Source organism: Cervus canadensis, chromosome 14 (genome assembly GCF_019320065.1).
Source record: "Cervus canadensis isolate Bull #8, Minnesota chromosome 14, ASM1932006v1, whole genome shotgun sequence".
In the NCBI taxonomy this organism is placed as follows: domain Eukaryota; kingdom Metazoa; phylum Chordata; class Mammalia; order Artiodactyla; family Cervidae; genus Cervus; species Cervus canadensis.
Genome location: NC_057399.1, coordinates 72,514,264 through 72,538,233, shown reverse-complemented (window position 1 = coordinate 72,538,233; position 23,970 = coordinate 72,514,264). Strand labels below are relative to the sequence as shown.

At 46.2% G+C, this 23,970-nt stretch overlaps 1 long non-coding RNA gene across 1 annotated transcript; it reads right to left on the bottom strand.

The window, feature by feature from the left end:
• Positions 1-7,653: 7,653 nt before the first annotated feature.
• On the bottom strand, positions 7,654-20,551 carry LOC122453122. Its single transcript, XR_006272952.1, has 2 exons — positions 20,455-20,551; positions 7,654-7,700 (listed from the first exon to the last, which is right to left on the bottom strand). It is a non-coding gene; the product is annotated as an uncharacterized LOC122453122 (long non-coding RNA).
• Positions 20,552-23,970: the final 3,419 nt, after the last annotated feature.

Genomic DNA, 23,970 nt, shown 5'->3' with positions numbered 1-23,970 from the left:
GGATCAGCAGTATGCCACTACGAGGAGTAAGAGAAGTGTGAAAAAGCTGATGTGAAGAAACAGGGGAGAAGAATACGGGGAGCAAGAAAAAAAAAGCAAAAATACAAAAACGAGGAGAACACAAGGCGAAATCAGAGAGGCATCAAAAGTGTGGCACGACGAGGAGCAAGAGAAGTGGATGAAAAACCCAGGTGAAGAAACACGGTGAGAGAATACGAGAGCAAGAATAAAAACAACAAAGTACAAAAACGAGGAGGAACACAAGGGGCGAAAAAATCAGAGAGGATCAAAAGTTGTGGCATAGGTGGAGTAAGAGAAGTGTGAAAACCCGAGGTGAGGAAACAGGGGAGAAGAATACGAGGAGCAAGGAAAAAAAAGCAAAATACAAAAACGAGGAGAACACAAGGGGCGAAAATCAGAGGAGGATCAAACGTGTGGCACTACGTGGAGTAAGAGAAGTCTGAAAAAGCTGATGTGAAGAACAGGGGAGAAGAATACGAGGTGCAAGAAAAAAAAAGCAAAATACAAAAACGAGGAGAACACAAGGGGCGAAAATCAGAGGAGGATCAAAAGTATGGCACCTTACGAGGAGCAAGAGAATGTGTTGAAAAGCTGATGAAGAACAGGTGAGAAATACGAGGTAGCAGGAAAAAAAAGCAAAATACAAAAACGAGGAGAACACAAGGGCGAAAATCAGAGGAGGATCAACAGTATGCCACTACGTGGAGTAAGAGAAGTGTAAAAATGCTGATGCGAAGAAACAGGGGTGAAGAATACGAGGAGCCAGAAAAAAAAAGCAAAATACAAAAACGAGGAGAACACAAGGGGCGAAAATCAGAGGAGGATCAAAAGTGTGGCACTAGCTGGAGTAAGAGAAGTGTGAAAAACCCGAGGCGAAGAAACAGGGGAGAAGAATACGAGGAGCAAGAAAAAAAAAGCAAAATACAAAAACGAGGAGAACACAAGGGGCGAAAATCAGAGGAGGATCAACAGTATGCCACTACGTGGAGTAAGAGAAGTGTGAAAAACACAAACGAGGAGAACACAAGGGCGAAAATCAGAGGAGGATCAACAGTATGCCACTACGAGGAAGCAAGAGAAGTGTGAAAACCCGAGGTGAGGAAACAGGGGAGAAGAATACGAGGAGCAAGGAAAAAAAAGCAAAATACAAAAACGAGGAGAACACAAGGGGCGAAAATCAGAGGAGGATCAAAAGTGTGGCACTACGTGGAGTAAGAGAAGTGTGAAAAACCCGAGGCAAAGAAACAGGGGAGAAGAATACGAGGAGCAAGAAAAAAAAAGCAAAATACAAAAACGAGGAGAACACAAGGGGCGAAAATCAGAGGAGGATCAAAAGTGTGGCACCACGTGGAGTAAGAGAAGTGTGAAAAACCCGAGGTGAAGAAACAGGGGAGAAGGATACGAGGAGCAAGAAAAAAAAAGCAAAATACAAAAACGAGGAGAACACAAGGGGCGAAAATCAGAGGAGGATCAAAAGTGTAGCACTAGGTGGAGTAAGAGAAGTGTGAAAAACACGAGGCGAAGAAACAGGGGAGAAGAATACGAGGAGCAAGAAAAAAAAAGCAAAATACAAAAACGAGGAGAACACAAGGGGCGAAAATCAGAGGAGGATCAACAGTATGGCACTACGAGGAGCAAGAGAAGTGTGAAAAACCCGAGGCGAAGAAACAGGGGAGAAGAATACGAGGAGCAAGGAAAAAAAAGCAAAATACAAAAACGAGGAGAACACAAGGGGCGAAAATCAGAGGAGGATCAACAGTATGGCACTACGTGGAGTAAGAGAAGTGTGAAAAACCCGAGGCAAAGAACCAGGGGAGAAGAATACGAGGAGCAAGAAAAAACAAGCAAAACACAAAAACGAGGAGAACACAAGGGGCGAAAATCAGAGGAGGATCAAAAGTGTGGCACTATGTGGAGTAAGAGAAGTGTGAAAAACTCGAGGCGAAGAAACAGGGGAGAAGAATACGAGGAGCAAGGAAAAAAAAGCAAAATACAAAAACGAGGAGAACACAAGGGGCGAAAATCAGAGGAGGATCAACAGTATGCCACTACGAGGAGTAAGAGAACTGTGAAAAAGCTGATGTGAAGAAACAGGGGAGAAGAGTACGAGGAGCAAGAAAAAAAAAGCAAAATACAAAAACGAGGAGAACACAAGGGGCGAAAATCAGAGGAGGATGAAAAGTGTGGCACTACGAGGAGCAAGAGAAGTGTGAAAAACCCGAGGCGAAGAAACACAGGAGAAGAATACGAGGAGCAAGAAAAAAAAAGCAAAATACAAAAACGAGGAGAACACCAAGGGCGAAAATCAGAGGAGGATCAAAAGGGTGGCACTAGGTGGAGTAAGAGAAGTGTGAAAAACCCGAGGTGAAGAAACAGGGGAGAAGAATACGAGGAGCAAGAAAAAAAAGCAAAATACAAAAACGAGGAGAACACAAGGGGCGAAAATCAGAGGAGGATCAAAAGTGTGGCACTACGTGGAGTAAGAGAAGTGTGAAAAACCCGAGCCAAAGAAACAGGGGAGAAGAATACGAGGAGCAAGAAAAAAAAAGCAAAATACAAAAACGAGGAGAACACAAGGGGCGAAAATCAGAGGAGGATCAACAGTGTGGCACTACGTGGAGTAAGAGAAGTGTGAAAAACCCGAGGCGAAGAAACAGGGGAGAAGAATACGAGGAGCAAGAAAAAAAAAGCAAAATACAAAAACGAGGAGAACACAAGGGGTGAAAATCAGAGGAGGATCCAAAGTGTGGCACTACGTGGAGTAAGAGATGTGAAAAACCCGAGGCGAAGAAACAGGGGAGAAGAATACGAGGAGCAAGAAAAAAAAAGCAAAATACAAAAACGAGGAGAACACAAGGGGCGAAAATCAGAGGAGGATCAACAGTATGCCACTACGAGGAGTAAGAGAAGTGTGAACAAGCTGATGTGAAGAAACAGGGGAGAAGAATACGAGGAGCAAGAAAAAAAAAGCAAAATACAAAAACGAGGAGAACACAAGGGGCGAAAATCAGAGGAGGATCAAAAGTGTGGCACTAGGTGGAGTAAGAGAAGTGTGAAAAACCCGAGGCGAAGAAACAGGGGAGAAGAATACGAGGAGCAAGGAAAAAAAGCAAAATACAAAAACGAGGAGAACACAAGGGGCGGAAATCAGAGAAGGATCAAAATTGTGGCACTACGTGGAGTAAGAGAAGTGTGAAAAACCCGAGGCGAAGAAACAGGGGAGAAGAATACGAGGAGCACGAAAAAAAAAGCAAAATACAAAAATGAGGAGAACACAAGGGGCGAAAATCAGAGGAGGATCAACAGTATGCCACTACGTGGAGTAAGAGAAGTGTGAAAATGCTGATGCGAAGAAACAGGGGAGAAGAATACGAGGAGCAAGAAAAAAAAAGCAAAATACAAAAACGAGGAGAACACAAGGGACGAAAATCAGAGGAGGATCAACAGTATGCCACTACGTGGAGTAAGAGAAGTGTGAAAATGCTGATGCGAAGAAACAGGGGAGAAGAATACGAGGAGCAAGAAAAAAAAAGCAAAATACAAAAACGAGGAGAACACAAGGGGAGAAAATCAGAGGAGGATCAACAGTATGCCACTACGTGGAGTAAGAGAAGTGTGAAAAACCCGAGGCGAAGAAACAGGGGAGAAGAATACGAGAGGCAAGAAAAAAAAAGCAAAATACAAAAACGAGGAGAACACAAGGGGCGAAAATCAGAGGAGGATCAACAGTATGCCACTACGTGGAGTAAGAGAAGTGTGAAAAACCCGAGGCGAAGAAACAGGGGAGAAGAATACGAGGAGCGAGAAGAAATCACGTGGGCATCACGTGAGAATCAGTTTGGAGTCACGTGGTAATCACGTGGGCATCACGTTGGAATCACATGGGAATCACGTGGGCATCACGTGGGCAACACGTGGAAATCACGTGGGAATCACGTGGGAATCACGTGGGAATCACGTGGGAGTCACGTGGGAATCACGTGGGCATCAGGTGGGAATCACGTGGGAATCACGTGGGCAACACGTGGGAATCACCTGGCCATCATGTGGGAATCACGTGGGAATAATGTGGGCATCAGGTGGGTATCACGTGGGAATCACGTGGGAATCACGTGAGAATCACGTGGCCATCACTTGGGAATCACGTGGGAATCACGTGGGCAACACGTGGGAATCACGTGGGAATCAGGTGGCCATCATGTGGGAATCACGTGGGAATCACGGGGGAATCACGAGGGTATCACGTGGGCATCACGTGGGCATCACGTGGGCAACACATGGGAATCACGTGGGCATCACGTGGGAATCACGTGGGCAACAGTGGGAATCACATGGGAATCACGTGGGCAACACGGGGGAATCACGTGGGAATCACGTGGGCATCACGTGGGCAACACGTGGGAACACGTATGCATCACGTGGGAATCACGTGGGAATCACGTGGAAATCACGTGGGCATCACCTGTGAATCACGTGGGAATCACGTGGCAAACACGTGGTCAACACGTGGGCATCACGTGGGAATCACGTGGCCATCACGTGGGAATCACGTGGGAATCACGTGGGCATCACGTGGGAATCAAGTGGGCAACACGTGGGAATCACGTGGCCATCACGTGGGAATCACGTGGGCATCACGTGGGAATCACGTGGGCATCACGTGGAAATCACGTGGCCATCACGTGGGAATCACGTGGGAATCACGTGGGCATCACGTGAGAATCACGTGGGAATCAAGTGGGAATCACGTGGGCAATATGTGGGAACCACGTGGGCATCACGTGGGCAACACGTGGGAAACACGTGGCCATCACGTGGGAATCACGTGAGAATCACGTGGGCAACATGTGGGAATCACGTCGGAATCACGTGGGAATGACGTGGGCATCACGTGGGAATTACGTGGGCATCACGTGGCCATCACGTGGGAATCACTTGGGAATCACGTGGGCATCACGTGGGCATCACATGGGAATCACGTGGGAATCACGTGGCCATCACGTGGGAATCACGTGGGAATCAGGTGTGAATCACGTGGGCAACACGTGGGAATCACGTGGCCATCACATGGGCATCACGTGGGCATCACGTGGGAATCACGTGGGAATCACGTAGGCCTCACGTGGGCATCACGTGGGAATCACGTGGGCATCACGTGGGAATCACGTGGCCATCACGTGGCCATCACGTGGGCATCACGTGGCCATCACGTGGCCATCACGTGGGAATCACGTGGGCATCACGTGGGAATCACGTGGGCATCACGTGGGCATCACGTGGGAATCACGTGGGAATCAGTGGGCATCACCTGTGAATCACGTGGGAATCACGTGGCAAACACGTGGTCAACACGTGGGCATCACGTGGAAATCACGTGGCCATCACGTGGGAATCACGTGGGAATCACGTGGGCATCACGTGGGAATCACGTGGGCAACACGTGGGAATCACGTGGCCATCACGTGGGAATCACGTGGGCATCACGTGGGAATCACGTGGGCATCACGTGGGCATCACGTGGAAATCACGTGGCCATCACGTGGGAATCACGTGGGAATCACGTGGCATCACGTGAGAATCACGTGGGAATCAAGTGGGAATCATGTGGGCAATATGTGGGAAACACGTGGGCATCACGTGGGCAACACGTGGGAAACACGTGGCCATCACGTGGGAATCACGTGAGAATCACGTGGGCAACATGTGGGAATCACGTGGGAATGACGTGGGCATCACGTGGAAATTACGTGGGCATCACGTGGCCATCACGTGGGAATCACTTGGGAATCACGTGGGCATCACGTGGGCATCACATGGGAATCACGTGGGAATCACGTGGCCATCACGTGGGAATCACGTGGGAATCAGGTGGGAATCACGTGGGCAACACGTGGGAATCACGTGACCATCACATGGGCATCACGTGGGCATCACGTGGGAATCACGTGGGAATCACGTAGGCCTCACGTGGGCATCACGTGGGAATCACGTGGGCATCACGTGGGAATCACGTGGCCATCACGTGGGCATCACGTGGCCATCACGTGGGAATCACGTGGGCATCACGTGGGCATCACGTGGGAATCACGGGGGAATCACGTGGGCAACACGTGGGAATCACGTGGGAATCACGTGGCCATCACGTGGGAATCACGTGGGCATCACTTGGGCATCACGTGGGAATCACGTGGGAATCACGTGGGCATCACGTGGGAATCACGTTGGAATCACGTGGGAATCACGTGGGAATCACGTGGGCATCAAGTGGCCATCACGTGGGCATCACGTGGAAATCACGTGGGAATCACGTGGGCATCACGTGGGAATCACGTGGCCATCACGTGAGAATCACGTGGGCATCACGTGGCCATCACGTGGGAATCACGTGGGAATCACGTGGGCAACACGTGGGAATCACGTGGGCATCACGTGGGCAACACGTGGGCATCACGTGGGAATCAGGTGGGCATCACGTGGGAATCACGTGGGAATTACGTGGGAATCATGTGGGCATCACGTGAGAATCACTTGGGATTCACGTGGGAATCTTCGCCTCGGGTTTTTCACAATGCTCTTGCTCCTCGTAGTTGCATACTGTTGATTCTCCTCTGATTTCCAACCCTTGTCTGCTCCTCGTTCTTGTCTTTTGCTTTTTCTTTCTTGCTCCTCGTATTCTTCTCCCCTGTTTCTTCAGCTCGGGTTTTTCACACTGCTCTTGCTCCTCGTATTGGCATACATTTGATTCTCCTCTGATTTTCCCCACTTGTCTGCTCCTCGTTTTTGTATTTTGCTTTTTTTTTCTTGCTCCCCGTATTCTTCTCCCCTGTTTCTTCGCCTCGGGTTTTTCACACTGCTCTTGCTCCTTGTAGTGCCACACTGTTGATCCTCCTCTGATTTTCGCCCCTTGTGTTCTCCTCGTTTTTGTATTTTGCTTTTTTTTTCTTGCTCCTCGTATTCTTCTCCCCTGTTTCTTCGCCTCGGGTTTTTCACTCTTCTCTTACTCCACGTAGTGGCATACTGTTGATCCTCCTCTGATTTTCGCCCCTTGTGTTCTCCTCGTTTTTGTATTTTGCTTTTTTTTTCTTGCTCCTCGTATTCTTCTCCCCTGTTTCTTCGCCTCGGGTTTTTCACACTTCTCTTACTCCACGTAGTGGCATACTGTTGATCCTCCTCTGATCTTCGCCCCTTGTGTTCTCCTCGTTTTTGTATTTTGCTTTTTTTTTCTTGCTCCTCGTATTCTTCTCCCCTGTTTTTTCGCCTAGGGTTTTTCACACTTCTCTTGCTCCTCATAGTGGCGTACTGTTGATCCTCCTCTGATTTTCGCCCCTTGTGTTCTCCTCGTTTATGTATTTTGCTTTTTTTTCTTGCTCCTTGTATTCTTCTCCCCTGTTTCTTTGCCTCGGGTTTTTCACACTTCTCTTACTCCACCTAGTGCCTCACTTTTGATTTCCTCTGATTTTCGCCCCTTGTGTTCTCCTCGTTTTTGTATTTTGCTTTTTTTTTCTTGCACCTCGTGTTCTTCTCCCCTGTTTCTTCACATCAGCTTTTTCAGACTTCTCTTACTCCTCGTAGTGCCAGACGTTTGTTCCTCCTCTGATTTTCGCCCCTTGTGTTCTCCTCATTTTTGTATTTTGCTTTTTTTTTCTTGCTCCTCGTATACTTCTCCCCTGTTTCTTCGCCTAGGGTTTTTCACACTTCTCTTACTCACCTAGTGGCACACTTTTGTCACACTTCTCATGCTACTCGTAGTGGCACACTGTTGATCCTCCTCTGATTTTCGCCCCTTGTGTTCTCCTCGTTTTTGTATTTTGCTTTCTTTTTCTTGCTCCTCGTATTCTTCTCCCCTGTTTCTTCACCTTGGGTTTTTCACACTTCTCTTACTCCACGTAATGCCACACTTTTGATCCTCCTCTGATTTTCGCCACTTGTGTTCTCCTCGTTTTTGTATTTTGCTTTTTTTTCTTGCTCCTCGTATTCTTCTCCCCTGTTTCTTCTCCTCGCGTTTTTCACACTTCTCTTACTCCACCTAGTGCCACACTTTTGATCCTCCTCTGATTTTCGCCCCTTGTGTTCTCCTCGTTTTTGTATTTTACTTTTTTTCTTGCTCCTCGTATTCTTCTCCTCTTTTTCTTCGCTTCGGGTTTTTCACACTTCTCTTGCTCCTCGTAGTGGCATACTGTTGATCCTCCTCTGATTTTCGCCCCTTGTGTTCTCCTCGTTTTTGTATTTTGCTTTTTTTTTCTTGCTCCTCGTATTCTTCTCCCCTTTTTCTTTACCTCAGGTTTTTCACACATTTGTTGCTCCTCGTATTTTCACACTTTTCATGCTCCTCTTATTTTTCACACTTTTCTGCTCCTCGTATTTTTCTGTTTTTTTTTTTTTTGCTCCTCGTATGTTTCTTCCCTTTTCTTGCTCCTCGTGTTTTTCACACTTTTCTTGCTCCTCGTATTTTCACCCGTTTGATGCTCCTCTTATTTTTCACACTTTTCTGCTCCTCGTATTTTTTGTTTTTGTTTTTGTTTTTTGCTCCTCATATATTCCTTCCCTTTTCTTGCTCCTCGTGTTTTTCACTATTTTCTTTCTCCTCGTATTTTCACACTTTTGAGGCTCCACTTATTTTCCCCACTTTTCTACTCCTCGTATTTTTGTGTTTTTTTTTTTTTCTCTCCTCATATTTTTCTCCCCTATTTCTCCTCCTGGGATTTTTCACACTTTTCTTGCTCCTCGTATTTTTACACTTTTATGCTTCTCTGATCCCGTTGGAATCACTTGGGCATCACGTGGGTGTAACGTGGGCATCACGTGGTCTTCACGTGGGCATCACGTGAGAATCAGTTTGGCGTCACGTGGGAATCACGTGGGCATCACGTTGGAATCACATGGGAATCACGTGGGCATCACGTGGGCATCACGTGGGCAACACGTGGAAATCACGTGGGAATCACGTGGGAATCACGTGAGAATCACTTGGGAGTCACGTGGGCATCACGTGGGCATCAAGTGGGAATCACGTGGGAATCACGTGGGCAACACGTGGGAATCACCTGGCCATCATGTGGGAATCACGTGGGAATAATGTGGGCATCAGGTGGGAATCACGTGGGAATCACGTGGGAATCACGTGAGAATCACGTGGCCATCACTTGGGAATCACGTGGGAATCACGTGGGCAACACGTGGGAATCACGTGGGAATCACGTGGGCATCACGTGGGAATCACGTGGGAATCACGGGGGAATCACGAGGGTATCACGTGGGCATCACGTGGGCATCACGTGGGCAACACATGGGAATCACGTGGGCATCACGTGGGAATGACGTGGGCAACAGTGGGAATCACATGGGAATCACGTGGGCAACACGTGGGAATCACTTGGGAATCACGTGGGCATCACGTGGGCAACACGTGGGAACACGTATGCATCACGTGGGAATCACGTGGGAATCACGGGGAAATCACGTGGGCATCACGTGGGAATCACGTGGGAATCACGTGGCCATCACGTGGGAATCACGTGGGCATCACGTGGGCATCACGTGGGAATCACGTGGGCATCACCTGTGAATCACGTGGGAATCACGTGGCAAACACGTGGTCAACACGTGGGCATCACGTGGGAATCACGTGGCCATCACGTGGGCATCACGTGGGAATCACGTGGGCAACACGTGGGAATCACGTGGCCATCACGTGGGAATCACGTGGGCATCAGTGGGAATCACGTGGGCATCACGTGGGCATCACGTGGAAATCACGTGGCCATCACGTGGGAATCACGTGGGAATCACGTGGGCATCACGTGAGAATCACGTGGGAATAAAGTGGGAATCATGTGGGCAATATGTGGGAAACACGTGGGCATCACGTGGGCAACACGTGGGAAACACGTGGCCATCACGTGGGAATCACGTGAGAATCACGTGGGCAACATGTGGGAATCACGTGGGAATGACGTGGGCATCACGTGGGAATCACGTGGGCATCACGTGGCCATCACGTGGGAATCACTTGGGAATCACGTGGGCATCACGTGGGCATCACATGGGAATCACGTGGGAATCACGTGGCCATCACGTGGGAATCACGTGGGAATCAGGTGGGAATCATGTGGGCAACACATGGGAATCACGTGGCCATCACATGGGCATCACGTGGGCATCACGTGGGCAACACGTGGGAATCACGTGGCCATCACATGGGCATCACGTGGGCATCACGTGGGAATCACGTGGGAATCACGTAGGCATCACGTGGGCATCACGTGGGAATCACGTGGGCATCACGTCTGAATCACGTGGCCATCACGTGGGCATCACGTGGGCATCACGTGGCCATCACGTGGGAATCACGTGGGCATCACGTGGCCATCACGTGGGAATCACGTGGGCATCACGTGGGCATCACGTGGGAATCACGGGGGAATCACGTGGGCAACACGTGGGAATCACGTGGGAATCACGTGGCCATCACGTGGGAATCACGTGGGCATCACTTGGGCATCACGTGGGAATCACGTGGGAATCACGTGGGCATCACGTGGGAATCACGTTGGAATCACGTGGGAATCACGTGGCCATCAAGTGGCCATCACGTGGGCATCACGTGGGAATCACGTGGGAATCACGTGGGCATCACGTGGGAATCACGTGGCCATCACGTGAGAATCACGTGGCCATCACGTGGCCATCACGTGGGAATCACGTGGGAATCACGTGGGCAACACGTGGGAATCACGTGGGCATCACGTGGGCAACACGTGGGCATCACGTGGGCATCAGGTGGGCATCACGTGGGAATCACGTGGGCATTACGTGGGAATCATGTGGGCATCACGTGAGAATCACTTGGGAATCACGTGGGAATCTTCGCCTCGGGTTTTTCACAATGCTCTTGCTCCTCGTAGTTGCATACTGTTGATTCTCCTCTGATTTCCAACCCTTGTCTGCTCCTCGTTCTTGTCTTTTGCTTTTTCTTTCTTGCTCCTCGTATTCTTCTCCCCTGTTTCTTCAACTCGGGTTTTTCACACTGCTCTTGCTCCTCGTATTGGCATACATTTGATTCTCCTCTGATTTTCCCCACTTGTCTGCTCCTCGTTTTTGTATTTTGCTTTTTTTTTCTTGCTCCCCGTATTCTTCTCCTCTGTTTCTTCGCCTCGGTTTTTTCACACTGCTCTTGCTCCTTGTAGTGCCACACTGTTGATCCTCCTCTGATTTTCGCCCCTTGTGTTCTCTTCGTTTTTGTATTTTGCTTTTTTTTTCTTGCTCCTCGTATTCTTCTCCCCTGTTTCTTCACATCAGCTTTTTCACACTTCTCTTACTCCTCGTAGTGGCATACTGTTGATCCTCCTCTGATTTTCGCCCCTTGTGTTCTCCTCCTTTTTGTATTTTGCTTTTTTTTTCTTGCTCCTCGTATTCTTCTCCCCTGTTTCTTCGACTCGGGTTTTTCACACTTCTCTTGCTCCTCGTAGTGCCATACTGTTGATCCTCCTCTGATTTTCGCCCCTTGTGTTCTCCTCGTTTTTGTATTTTGCTTTTTTTTTCTTGCTCCTCGTATTCTTCTCCCCTGTTTCTTCGCCTCGGGTTTTTCACACTTCTCTTACTCCACGTAGGCCCACACTTTTGATCCTCCTCTGATTTTCGCCCATTGTGTTCTCCTCGTTTTTGTATTTTGCTTTTTTTTTCTTGCTCCTCGTATTCTTCTCCCCTGTTTCTTCTCCTCGGGTTTTTCACACTTCTCTTACTCCACCTACTGCCATACTTTTGATCCTCCTCTGATTTTCGCCCCTTGTGTTCTCCTCGTTTTTGTATTTTGCTTTTTTTTTCTTGCTCCTCGTATTCTTCTCCCCTGTTTCTTCACATCAGCTTTTTCAGACTTCTCTTACTCCACGTAGTGCCACACGTTTGATCCTCCTCTGATTTTCGCCCCTTGTGTTCTCCTCGTTTTTGTATTTTGCTTTTTTTTTCTTGCTCCTCGTATTCTTCTCCCCTGTTTCTTCGCCTAGGGTTTTTCACACTTCTCTTACTCCACCTAGTGCCACACTTTTGATCCTCCTCTGATTTTCGCCCCTTGTGTTCTCCTCGTTTTTGTATTTTGCTTTTTTTTTCTTGCTCCTCGTATTCTTCTCCCCTGTTTCCTTGCCTCGGGTTTTTCACACTTCTCTTACTCCACGTAGTGCCACACTTTTGATCCTCCTCTGATTTTCGCCCCTTGTGTTCTCCTCGTTTTTGTATTTTGCTTTTTTTTTCTTGCTCCTCGTATTCTTCTCCCCTGTTTCTTCGCCTCGGGTTTTTCACACTTCTCTTACTCCACGTAGTGGCATATGTTTGATCCTCCTCTGATTTTCGCCCCTTGTGTTCTCCTCGTTTTTGTATTTTGCTTTTTTTTCTTGCTCCTCGTATTCTTCTCCCCTGTTTCTTCGCCTCCGGTTTTTCACACTTCTCTTACTCCACGTAGTGCCACACTGTTGATCCTCCTCTGATTTTCGCCCCTTGTGTTCTCCTCGTTTTTGTATTTTGCTTTTTTTTCTTGCTCCTCGTATTCTTCTCCCCTGTTTCTTCGCCTCGGGTTTTTCACACTTCTCTTGCTCCTCGTAGTGGCATACTGTTGATCCTCCTCTGATTTTCGCCCCTTGTGTTCTCCTCGTTTTTGTATTTTGCTTTTTTTTCTTGCTCCTCGTATTCTTCTCCCCTGTTTCTTCGCCTCGGGGTTTTCACACTTCTCTTACTCCACGTAGTGGCATACGGGTGATCCTCCTCTGATTTTCGCCCCTTGTGTTCTCCTCGTTTTTGTATTTTGCTTTTTTTTTCTTGCTCCTCGTATTCTTCTTCCCTGTTTCTTCGCCTCGGGTTTTTCACACTTCTCTTACTCCACGTAGTGGCATACTGTTGATCCTCCTCTGTTTTTCGCCCCTTGTGTTCTCCTCTTTTTTGTATTTTGCTTTTTTTTTCTTGCTCCTCGTATTCTTCTCCCCTGTTTCTTCGCCTCGGGTTTTTCACACTTCTCTTACTCCACGTAGTGGCATACGGTTGATCCTCCTCTGATTTTCGCCCCTTGTGTTCTCCTCGTTTTTGTATTTTGCTTTTTTTTTCTTTCTCCTCGTATTCTTCTCCCCTGTTTCTTCGACTCGGGTTTTTCACACTTCTCTTGCTCCTCGTAGTGCCACACGTTGATCCTCCTCTGATCTTCGCCCCTTGTGTTCTCCTCGTTTTTGTATTTTGCTTTTTTTTCCTTGCTCCTCGTATTCTTCTCCCCTGTTTCTTCGCCTCGGGTTTTTCACACTTCTCTTACTCCACCTAGTGCCACACTTTTGATCCTCCTCTGATTTTCGCCCCTTGTGTTCTCCTCGTTTTTGTATTTTGCTTTTTTTTTCTTGCTCCTCGTATTCTTCTCCCCTGTTTCTTCGCCTCGGGTTTTTCACACTTCTCTTACTCCACCTAGTGCCACAGTTTTGATCCTCCTCTGATTTTCGCCCCTTGTGTTCTCCTCGTTTTTGTATTTTGCTTTTTTTTCCTTGCTCCTCGTATTCTTCTCCCCTGTTTCCTCACCTCGGGTTTTTCACACTTCTCTTGCTCCTCGTAGTGCCATACTGTTGATCCTCCTCTGATTTTCGCCCCTTGTGTTCTCCTCGTTTTTGTATTTTGCTTTTTTTCTTGCTCCTCGTATTCTTCTCCCCTGTTTCTTCGCCTCGGGTTTTTCACACTTCTCTTACTCCACGTAGTGCCACACTTTTGATCCTCCTCTGATTTTCGCCCCTTGTGTTCTCCTCGTTTTTGTATTTTGCCTTTTTTTCTTGCTCCTCGTATTCTTCTCCCCTGTTTCTTCGCCTCGGGTTTTTCACACTACTCTTGCTCCTCGTAGTGGCATACTGTTGATCCTCCTCTGATTTTCGCCCCTTGTGTTCTCCTCGTTTTTGTATTTTGCTTTTTTTTTCTTGCTCCTCGTATTCTTCTCCCCTGTTTCTTCACATCAGCTTTTTCACACTTCTCTTACTCCTCGTAGTGGCATACTGTTGATCCTACTCTGATTTTCGCCCCTTGTGTTCTCCTCGTTTTTGTATTTTGCTTTTTTTTTCTTGCTCCTCGTATTCTTCTCCCCTGTTTCTTCAACTCGGGTTTTTCACACTTCTCTTACTCCACGTAGTGCCACACTTTTGATCCTCCTCTGATTTTCGCCCCTTGTGTTCTCCTCGTTTTTGTATTTTGCTTTTTTTTTCCTGCTCCTCGTATTCTTCTCCCCTGTTTCTTCACATCAGCTTTTTCACAGTTCTCTTACTCCTCGTAGTGGCTTACTGTTGATCCTCCTCTGATTTTCGCCCCTTGTGTTCTCCTCGTTTTTGTATTTTGCTTTTTTTTTCTTGCTCCTCGTATTCTTCTCCCCTGTTTCTTCGCCTCGCGTTTTTAACAGTTCTCTTACTCCACCTAGTGCCACACTTTTGATCCTCCTCTGATTTTCGCCCCTTGTGTTCTCCTCGTTTTTGTATTTTGCTTTTTTTTTCTTGCTCCTCGTATTCTTCTCCCCTGTTTCTTCGCCTCGGGTTTTTCACACTTCTCTTACTCCACGTAGTGGCATACTGTTGATCCTCCTCTGATTTTCGCCCCTTTTGTTCTCCTCGTTTTTGTATTTTGCTTTTTTTTCCTTGCTCCTCGTATTTCTTCTCCCCTGTTTCTTCACCTCGGGTTTTTCACACTTCTCTTGCTCCTCGTAGTGGCATACTGTTGATCCTCCTCTGATTTTCGCCCCTTGTGTTCTCCTCGTTTTTGTATTTTGCTTTTTTTTTCTTGCTCCTCGTATTCTTCTCCCCTTTTTCTTCGCCTCGGGTTTTTCACACTTCTCTTACTCCACGTAGTGGCATATTGTTGATCCTCCTCTGATTTTCGCCCCTTGTGTTCTCCTCGTTTTTGTATTTTGCTTTTTTTTCTTGCTCCTCGTATTCTTCTCCCCTGTTTCTTCGCCTCGGCTTTTTCACACTTCTCTTACTCCACGTAGTGCCACACTTTTGATCCTCCTCTGATTTTCGCCCCTTGTGTTCTCCTCGTTTTTGTATTTTGCTTTTTTTTTCTTGCTCCTCGTATTCTTCTCCCCTGTTTCTTCACATCAGCTTTTTCACACTTCTCTTACTACTCGTAGTGGCATACTGTTGATCCTCCTCTGATTTTCGCCCCTTGTGTTCTCCTCGTTTTTGTATTTTGCTTTTTTTTTCTTGCTCCTCGTATTCTTCTCCCCTGTTTCTTCACATCAGCTTTTTCACAGTTCTCTTACTCCTCGTAGTGGCATACTGTTGATCCTCCTCTGATTTTCGCCCCTTGTGTTCTCCTCGTTTTTGTATTTTGCTTTTTTTTCTTGCTCCTCGTATTCTTCTCCCCTGTTTCTTCGCCTCGGGTTTTTCACATTTCTCTTACTCCACGTAGTGCCACACTTTTGATCCTCCTCTGATTTTCGCCCCTTGTGTTCTCCTCGTTTTTGTATTTTGCTTTTTTTTTCTTGCTCCTCGTATTCTTCTCCCCTGTTTCTTCGCCTCGCCTTTTTCACAGTTCTCTTACTCCACCTAGTGCCACACTTTTGATCCTCCTCTGATTTTCGCCCCTTGTGTTCTCCTCGTTTTTGTTTTTGCTTTTTTTTTCTTGCTCCTCTTATTCTTCTCCCCTGTTTCTTCGCCTCGGGTTTTTCACACTTCTCTTACTTCACGTAGTGGCATACTTTTGATCCTCCTCTGATTTTCGCCCCTTGTGTTCTCCTCGTTTTTGTATTTTGCTTTTTTTTCTTGCTCCTCGTATTCTTCTCCCCTGTTTCTTCGCCTCGGGTTTTTCACACTTCTCTTACTCCTCGTAGTGGCATACTGTTGATCCTCCTCTGATTTTCGCCCCTTGTGTTCTCCTCGTTTTTGTATTTTGCTTTTTTTTTCTTGCTCCTCGTATTCTTCTCCCCTGTTTCTTCGCCTCGGGTTTTTCACACTTCTCTTACTCCACGTAGTGGCATACTTTTGATCCTCCTCTGATTTTCGCCCCTTGTGTTCTCCTCGTTTTTGTATTTTGCTTTTTTTTCTTGCTCCTCGTATTCTTCTCCCCTGTTTCTTCGCCTCGGGTTTTTCACACTTCTCTTGCTCCTCGTAGTGGCATACTGTTGATCTTCCTCTGATTTTCGCCCCTTGTGTTCTCCTCGTTTTTGTATTTTGCTTTTTTTTTCTTGCTCCTCGTATTCTTCTCCCCTGTTTCTTCGCCTCGCGTTTTTCACAGTTCTCTTACTCCACCTAGTGCCTCACTTTTGATCCTCCTCTGATTTTCGCCCCTTGTGTTCTCCTCGTTTTTGTATTTTGCTTGTTTTTTCTTGCTCCTCGTATTCTTCTCCCGTGTTTCTTCGCCTCGGGTTTTTCACACTTCTCTTACTCCACCTAGTGCCACACTTTTGATCCTCCTCTGATTTTCGCCCCTTGTGTTCTCCTCGTTTTTGTATTTTGCTTGTTTTTTCTTGCTCCTCGTATTCTTCTCCCCTGTTTCTTCGCCTCGGGTTTTTCACACTTCTCTTACTCCACCTAGTGCCACACTTTTGATCCTCCTCTGATTTTCGCCCCTTGTGTTCTCCTCGTTTTTGTATTTTGCTTTTTTTTTCTTGCTCCTCGTATTCTTCTCCCCTGTTTCTTCGCCTCGGGTTTTTCACACTTCTCTTGCTCCTCGTAGTGCCATACTTTTGATCCTCCTCTGATTTTCGCCCCTTGTGTTCTCCTCGTTTTTGTATTTTGCTTTTTTTTCCTTGCTCCTCGTATTCTTCTCCCCTGTTTCTTTGCCTCGGGTTTTTCACACTTCTCTTACTCCACGTAGTGCCACACTTTTGATCCTCCTCTGATTTTCGCCCCTTGTGTTCTCCTCGTTTTTGTATTTTGCTTTTTTTCCTTGCTCCTTGTATTCTTCTGCCCTGTTTCTTCACCTCGGGTTTTTCACACTTCTCTTACTCCACGTAATGCCACACTTTTGATCCTCCTCTGATTTTCGCCCCTTGTGTTCTCCTCGTTTTTGTATTTTGCTTTTTTTTCCTGCTCCTCGTTTCTTCTCCCCTGTTTCTTCACATCAGCTTTTTCACACTTCTCTTACTCCTCGTAGTGGCATACTGTTGATCCTCCTCTGATTTTCGCCCCTTGTGTTCTCCTCGTTTTTGTATTTTGCTTTTTTTTTCTTGCTCCTCGTATTCTTCTCCCCTGTTTCTTCACATCAGCTTTTTCACACTTCTCTTACTCCTCGTAGTGGCATACTGTTGATCCTCCTCTGATTTTCGCCCCTTGTGTTCTCCTCGTTTTTGTATTTTGCTTTTTTTTCCTTGCTCCTCGTATTCTTCTCCCCTGTTTCTTCGCCTCGAGTTTTTCACACTTCTCTTACTCCACGTAGTGCCACACTTTTGATCCTCCTCTGATTTTCGCCCCTTGTGTTCTCCTCGTTTTTGTATTTTGCTTTTTTTTTCTTGCTCCTCGTATTCTTCTCCCCTGTTTCTTCACCTCGGGTTTTTCACACTTCTCTTGCTCCTCGTAGTGGCATACTGTTGATCCTCCTCTGATTTTCGCCCCTTGTGTTCTCCTCGTTTTTGTATTTTGCTTTTTTTTTCTTGATCCGCGTATTCTTCTCCCCTGTTTCTTCGCCTGGGTTTTTCACACTTCTCTTACTCCACCTAGTGCCACACTTTTGATCCTCCTCTGATTTTCGCCCCTTGTGTTCTCCTCGTTTTTGTATTTTGCTTTTTTTTTCTTGCTCCTCGTATTCTTCTCCCCTGTTTCTTCGCCTCGGGTTTTTCACACTTCTCTTGCTCTTCGTAGTGGCATACTGTTGATCCTCCTCTGATTTTCGCCCCTTGTGTTCTCCTCGTTTTTGTATTTTGCTTTTTTTTTCTTGCTCCTCGTATTCTTCTCCCCTGTTTCTTCACATCAGCTTTTTCACACTTCTCTTACTCCTCGTAGTGGCATACTGTTGATCCTACTCTGATTTTCGCCCCTTGTGTTCTCCTCGTTTTGTATTTTGCTTTTTTTTCTTGCTCCTCGTATTCTTCTCCCCTGTTTCTTCACATCAGCTTTTTCACACTTCTCTTACTCCTCGTAGTGGCTACTGTTGATCCTCCTCTGATTTTCGCCCCTTGTGTTCTCCTCGTTTTTGTATTTTGCTTTTTTTCTTGCTCCGCGTATTCTTCTCCCCTGTTTCTTCGCCTCGGGTTTTTCACACTTCTCTTACTCCACCTAGTGCCACACTTTTGATCCTCCTCTGATTTTCGCCCCTTGTGTTCTCCTCTTTTTTGTATTTTGCTTTTTTTTTCTTGCTCCTCGTATTCTTCTCCCCTGTTTCTTCGCCTCGGGTTTTTCACACTTCTCTTGCTCCTCGTAGTGGCATACTGTTGATCCTCCTCTGATTTTCGCCCCTTGTGTTCTCCTCGTTTTTGTATTTTGCTTTTTTTTCCTGCTCCTCGTATTTTCTCCCCTGTTTCTTCACATCAGCTTTTTCACACTTCTCTTACTCCTCGTAGTGGCATACTGTTGATCCTCCTCTGATTTTCGCCCCTTGTGTTCTCCTCGTTTTTGTATTTTGCTTTTTTTTCCTGCTCCTCGTATTTTCTCCCCTGTTTCTTCACATCAGCTTTTTCACACTTCTCTTACTCCTCGTAGTGGCTTACTGTTGATCCTCCTCTGATTTTCGCCCCTTGTGTTCTCCTCGTTTTTGTATTTTGCTTTTTTTTCTTGCTCCTCGTATTCTTCTCCCCTTTTCTTCGCCTCGGGTTTTTCACACTTCTCTTGCTCCTCGTAGTGGCATACTGTTGATCCTCCTCTGATTTTCGCCCCTTGTGTTCTCCTCGTTTTTGTATTTTGCTTTTTTTTCCTTGCTCCTCGTATTCTTCTCCCCTGTTTCTTCACCTCGGGTTTTTCACACTTCTCTTACTCCACCTAGTGCCACACTTTTGATCCTCCTCTGATTTTCGCCCCTTGTGTTCTCCTCGTTTTTGTACTTTGCTTGTTTTTTCTTGCTCCTCGTATTCTTCTCCCCTGTTTCTTCGCCTCGGGTTTTTCCACACTTCTCTTACTCCACGTAGTGGCATACTGTTGATCCTCCTCTGATTTTCGCCCCTTGTGTTCTCCTCGTTTTTGTATTTTGCTTTTTTTTTCTTGCTCCTCGTATTGTTCTCCCCTGTTTCTTCGCCTCGGGTTTTTCACACTTCTCTTACTCCACGTAGTGGCATACTGGTGATCCTCCTCTGATTTTCGCCCCTTGTGTTCTCCTCGTTTTTGTATTTTGCTTCTTTTTTCTTGCTCCTCGTATTCTTCTCCCCTGTTTCTTCGCCTCGGGTTTTTCACACTTCTCTTACTCCACGTAGTGGCGTACACTGTTGATCCTCCTCTGATTTTCGCCCCTTGTGTTCTCCTCGTTTTTGTATTTTTCTTTTTTTTTCTTGCTCCGCGTATTCTTCTCCCCTGTTTCTTCGCCTCGGGTTTTTCACACTTCTCTTACTCCACCTAGTGCCACAGTTTTGATCCTCCTCTGATTTTCGCCCCTTGTGTTCTCCTCGTTTTTGTATTTTGCTTTTTTTTTCTTGCTCCTCATATTCTTCTCCCCTGTTTCTTCACATCAGCTTTTTCACACTTCTCTTACTCCTCGTAGTGGCATACTGTTGATCCTCCTCTGATTTTCGCCCCTTGTGTTCTCCTCGTTTTTGTACTTTGCTTGTTTTTTCTTGCTCCTCGTATTCTTCTCCCGTGTTTCTTCGCCTCGGGTTTTTCACACTTCTCTTACTCCTCCTAGTGCCACACTTTTGATCCTCCTCTGATTTTCGCCCCTTGTGTTCTCCTCGTTTTTGTATTTTGCTTGTTTTTTCTTGCTCCTCGTATTCTTCTCCCCTGTTTCTTCACCTCAGGTTTTTCACACTTCTCTTACTCCTCGTAGTGGCATACTTTTGATCCTCCTCTGATTTTCGCCCCTTGTTTTCTCCTCGTTTTTGTATTTTGCTTTTTTTTCTTGCTCCTCGTATTCTTCTCCCCTGTTTCTTCGCCTCGGGTTTTTCACACTTCTCTTGCTCCTCGTAGTGGCATACTGTTGATCCTCCTCTGATTTTCGCCCTTGTGTTCTCCTCGTTTTTGTATTTTGCTTTTTTTTTCTTGCTCCTCGTATTCTTCTCCCCTGTTTCTTCGCATCAGCATTTTCACACTTCTCTTACTCCACGTAGTGGCATACTGTTGATCCTCCTCTGATTTTCGCCCCTTGTGTTCTCCTCGTTTTTGTATTTTGCTTTTTTTTCCTTGCTCCTCGTATTCTTCTCCCCTGTTTTTTCACCTCGGGTTTTTCACACTTCTCTTGCTCCTCGTAGTGGCATACTGTTGATCCTCCTCTGATTTTCGCCCCTTGTGTTCTCCTCGTTTTTGTATTTTGCTTTTTTTTTCTTGCTCCTCGTATTCTTCTCCCCTGTTTCTTTACCTCGGGTTTTTCACACTTCTCTTACTCCACGTAGTGCCACACTTTTGATCCTCCTCTGATTTTCGCCCCTTGTGTTCTCCTCGTTTTTGTATTTTGCTTTTTTTTCTTGCTCCTCGTATTCTTCTCCCCTGTTTCTTCGCCTCGGGTTTTCACACTACTCTTGCTCCTCGTAGTGGCATACTGTTGATCCTCCTCTGATTTTCGCCCCTTGTGTTCTCCTCGTTTTTGTATTTTGCTTTTTTTTTCTTGCTCCTCGTATTCTTCTCCCCTGTTTCTTCACCGCGGGTTTTTCACACTTCTCTTACTCCACGTAGTGCCACACTTTTGATCCTCCTCTGATTTTCGCCCCTTGTGTTCTCCTCGTTTTGGTATTTTGCTTTTTTTTCTTGCTCCTCGTATTCTTCTCCCCTGTTTCTTCGCCTCGGGTTTTTCACACTTCTCTTACTCCACCTAGTGCAACACTTTAGATCCTCCTCTGATTTTCGCCCCTTGTGTTCTCCTCGTTGTTGTATTTTGCTTTTTTTTTCTTGCTCCTCGTATTCTTCTCCCCTGTTTCTTCGCCTCGGGTTTTTCACACTTCTCTTACTCCACCTAGTGCCACACTTTTGATCCTCCTCTGATTTTCGCCCCTTGTGTTCTCCTCGTTTTTGTATTTGCTTTTTTTTTCTTGCTCCTCGTATTCTTCTCCCCTGTTTCTTCACCTCGGGTTTTTCACACTTCTCTTGCTCGTCGTAGTGGCATACTGTTGATCCTCCTCTGATTTTCGCCCCTTGTGTTCTCCTCGTTTTTGTATTTTGCTTTTTTTTTCTTGCTCCTTCTATTCTTCTCCCCTGTTTCTTTGCCTCGGGTTTTTCACACTTCTCTTACTCCACGTAGTGCCACACTTTTGATCCTCCTCTGATTTTCGCCCCTTGTGTTCTCCTCAGTTTTGTATTTTGCTTTTTTTTTCTTGCTCCTCGTATTCTTCTCCCCTGTTTCTTCGCCTCGGGTTTTTCACACTTCTCTTGCTCCTCGTAGTGGCATACTGTTGATCCTCCTCTGATTTTCGCCCCTTGTGTTCTCCTCGTTTTTGTATTTTGTTTTTTTTTTCTTGCTCCTCGTATTCTTCTCGCCTGTTTCTTCGCCTCGGGTTTTTCACACTTCTCTTACTCCACCTAGTGCCACACTTTTGATCCTCCTCTGATTTTCGCCCCTTGTGTTCTCCTCGTTTTTGTATTTTGCTTTTTTTTCTTGCTCCGCGTATTCCTCTCCCCTGTTTCTTCAGCCTCGGGTTTTTCACACTTCTCTTACTCCACGTAGTGGCATACTGTTGATCCTCCTCTGATTTTCGCCCCTTGTGTTCTCCTCGTTTTTGTATTTTGCTTTTTTTTTCTTGCTCCTCGTATTCTTCTCCCCTGTTTCTTCGCCGCGGGTTTTTCACACTTCTCTTACTCCACGTAGTGGCATACTGTTGATCCTCCTCTGATTTTCGCCCCTTGTGTTCTCCTCGTTTTTGTATTTTGCTTTTTTTTTCTTGCTCCTCGTATTCTTCTCCCCTGTTTCTTCGCCTCGGGTTTTTCACACGTCTCTTGCTCCTCGTAGTGGCATACTGTTGATCCTCCTCTGATTTTTCCCCCCTTGTGTTCTCCTCGTTTTTGTCTTTTGCTTTTTTTTTCTTGCTCCTCGTATTCTTCTCCCCTGTTTCTTCGCCTCGGGTTTTTCACACTGCTCTTGCTCCTCGTAGTGCCTCTCTTTTGATCCTCCTCTGATTTTCCCCCCTTGTCTGCTCCTCGTTTATGTATTTTGCTTGGCGAAGACAAAGGTGAGAAGAATACGAGGAGCAAGAAAAAAAAAGCAAAATACAAAAACGAGGAGAACACAAGGGGCGAAAATCAGAGGAGGATCAACAGTATGCCACTACGTGGAGTAGAGAAGTGTGAAAATGCTGATGCGAAGAAACAGGGGAGAAGAATACGAGGAGCAAGAAAAAAAAAGCAAAATACAAAAACGAGGAGAACACAAGGGGAGAAAATCAGAGGAGGATCAACCGTATGCCACTACGAGAGCAAGAGAAGTGTGAAAAAAGCCCTAGGCCGAAGAAAAACAGGGGAGAAGAATTGGCGAGGAGCAAGAAAAAAAAAGCAAAATACAAAAACGAGGAGAACACAAGGGGCGAAAATCAGAGGAGGATCAACAGTATGCCGCCTACGTGAGTAAGAGAGGTGTAAAAAACCCGAGGCGAAGAAACAGGGGAGAAGAATACGAGGAGCAAGAAAAAAAAAGCAAAATACAAAAACGAGGAGAACACAAGGGGCGAAAATCAGAGGAGGATCAACAGTATGCCACTACGTGGAGTAAGAGAAGGGTGAAAAACCCGAGGCGAAGAAACAGGGGAGAAGAATACGAGGAGCAAGAAAAAAAAAGCAAAATACAAAAACGAGGAGAACACAAGGGGCGAAAATCAGAGGAGGATCAACAGTGTGCCACTACGTGGAGTAAGAGAAGTGTGAAAAACCCCGAGGCGAAGAAACAGGGGAGAAGAATACGAGGAGCAAGAAAAAAAAAGCAAAATACAAAAACGAGGAGAACACAAGGGGCGAAAATCAGAGGAGGATCAACAGTATGCCACTACGTGGAGTAAGAGAAGTGTGAAAAACCGAGGCGAAGAAACAGGGGAGAAGAATACGAGGAGCAAGAAAAAAAAAGCAAAATACAAACATGAGGAGAACACAAGGGGCGAAAATCAGAGGAGGATCAACAGTATGCCACTACGAGGAGCAAGAGAAGTGTGAAAAACCCGAGGCGAAGAAACAGGGGAGAAGAATACGAGGAGCAAGAAAAAAAAAGCAAAATACAAAAACGAGGAGAACACAAGGGGCGAAAATCAGAGGAGGATCAACAGTATGCCACTACGTGGAGTAAGAGAAGTGTGAAAAACCCGAGGCGAAGAAACAGGGGAGAAGAATACGAGGAGCAAGAAAAAAAAAGCAAAATACAAAAACGAGGAGAACACAAGGGGCGAAAATCAGAGGAGGATCAACCGTATGCCACTACGTGGAGTAAGAGAAGTGTGAAAAACCCGAGGCGAAGAAGCAGGGGAGAAGAATACGAGGAGCAAGAAAAAAAAGCAAAATACAAAAACGAGGAGAACACAAGGGGCGAAAATCAGAGGAGGATCAAAAGTGTGGCACTACGTGGAGTAAGAGAAGTGTGAAAAACCCGAGGCGAAGAAACAGGGGAGAAGAATACGAGGAGCAAGAAAAAAAAAGCAAAATACAAAAACGAGGAGAACACAAGGGGCGAAAATCAGAGGAGGATCAACAGTATGCCACTACGTGGAGTAAGAGAAGTGTGAAAAACCCGAGGCGAAGAAACAGGGGAGAAGAATACGAGGAGCAAGAAAAAAAAAGCAAAATACAAAAACGAGGAGAACACAAGGGGCGAAAATCAGAGGAGGATCAACAGTATGCCACTACGTGGAGTAAGAGAAGTGTGAAAATGCTGATGCGAAGAAACAGGGGAGAAGAATACGAGGAG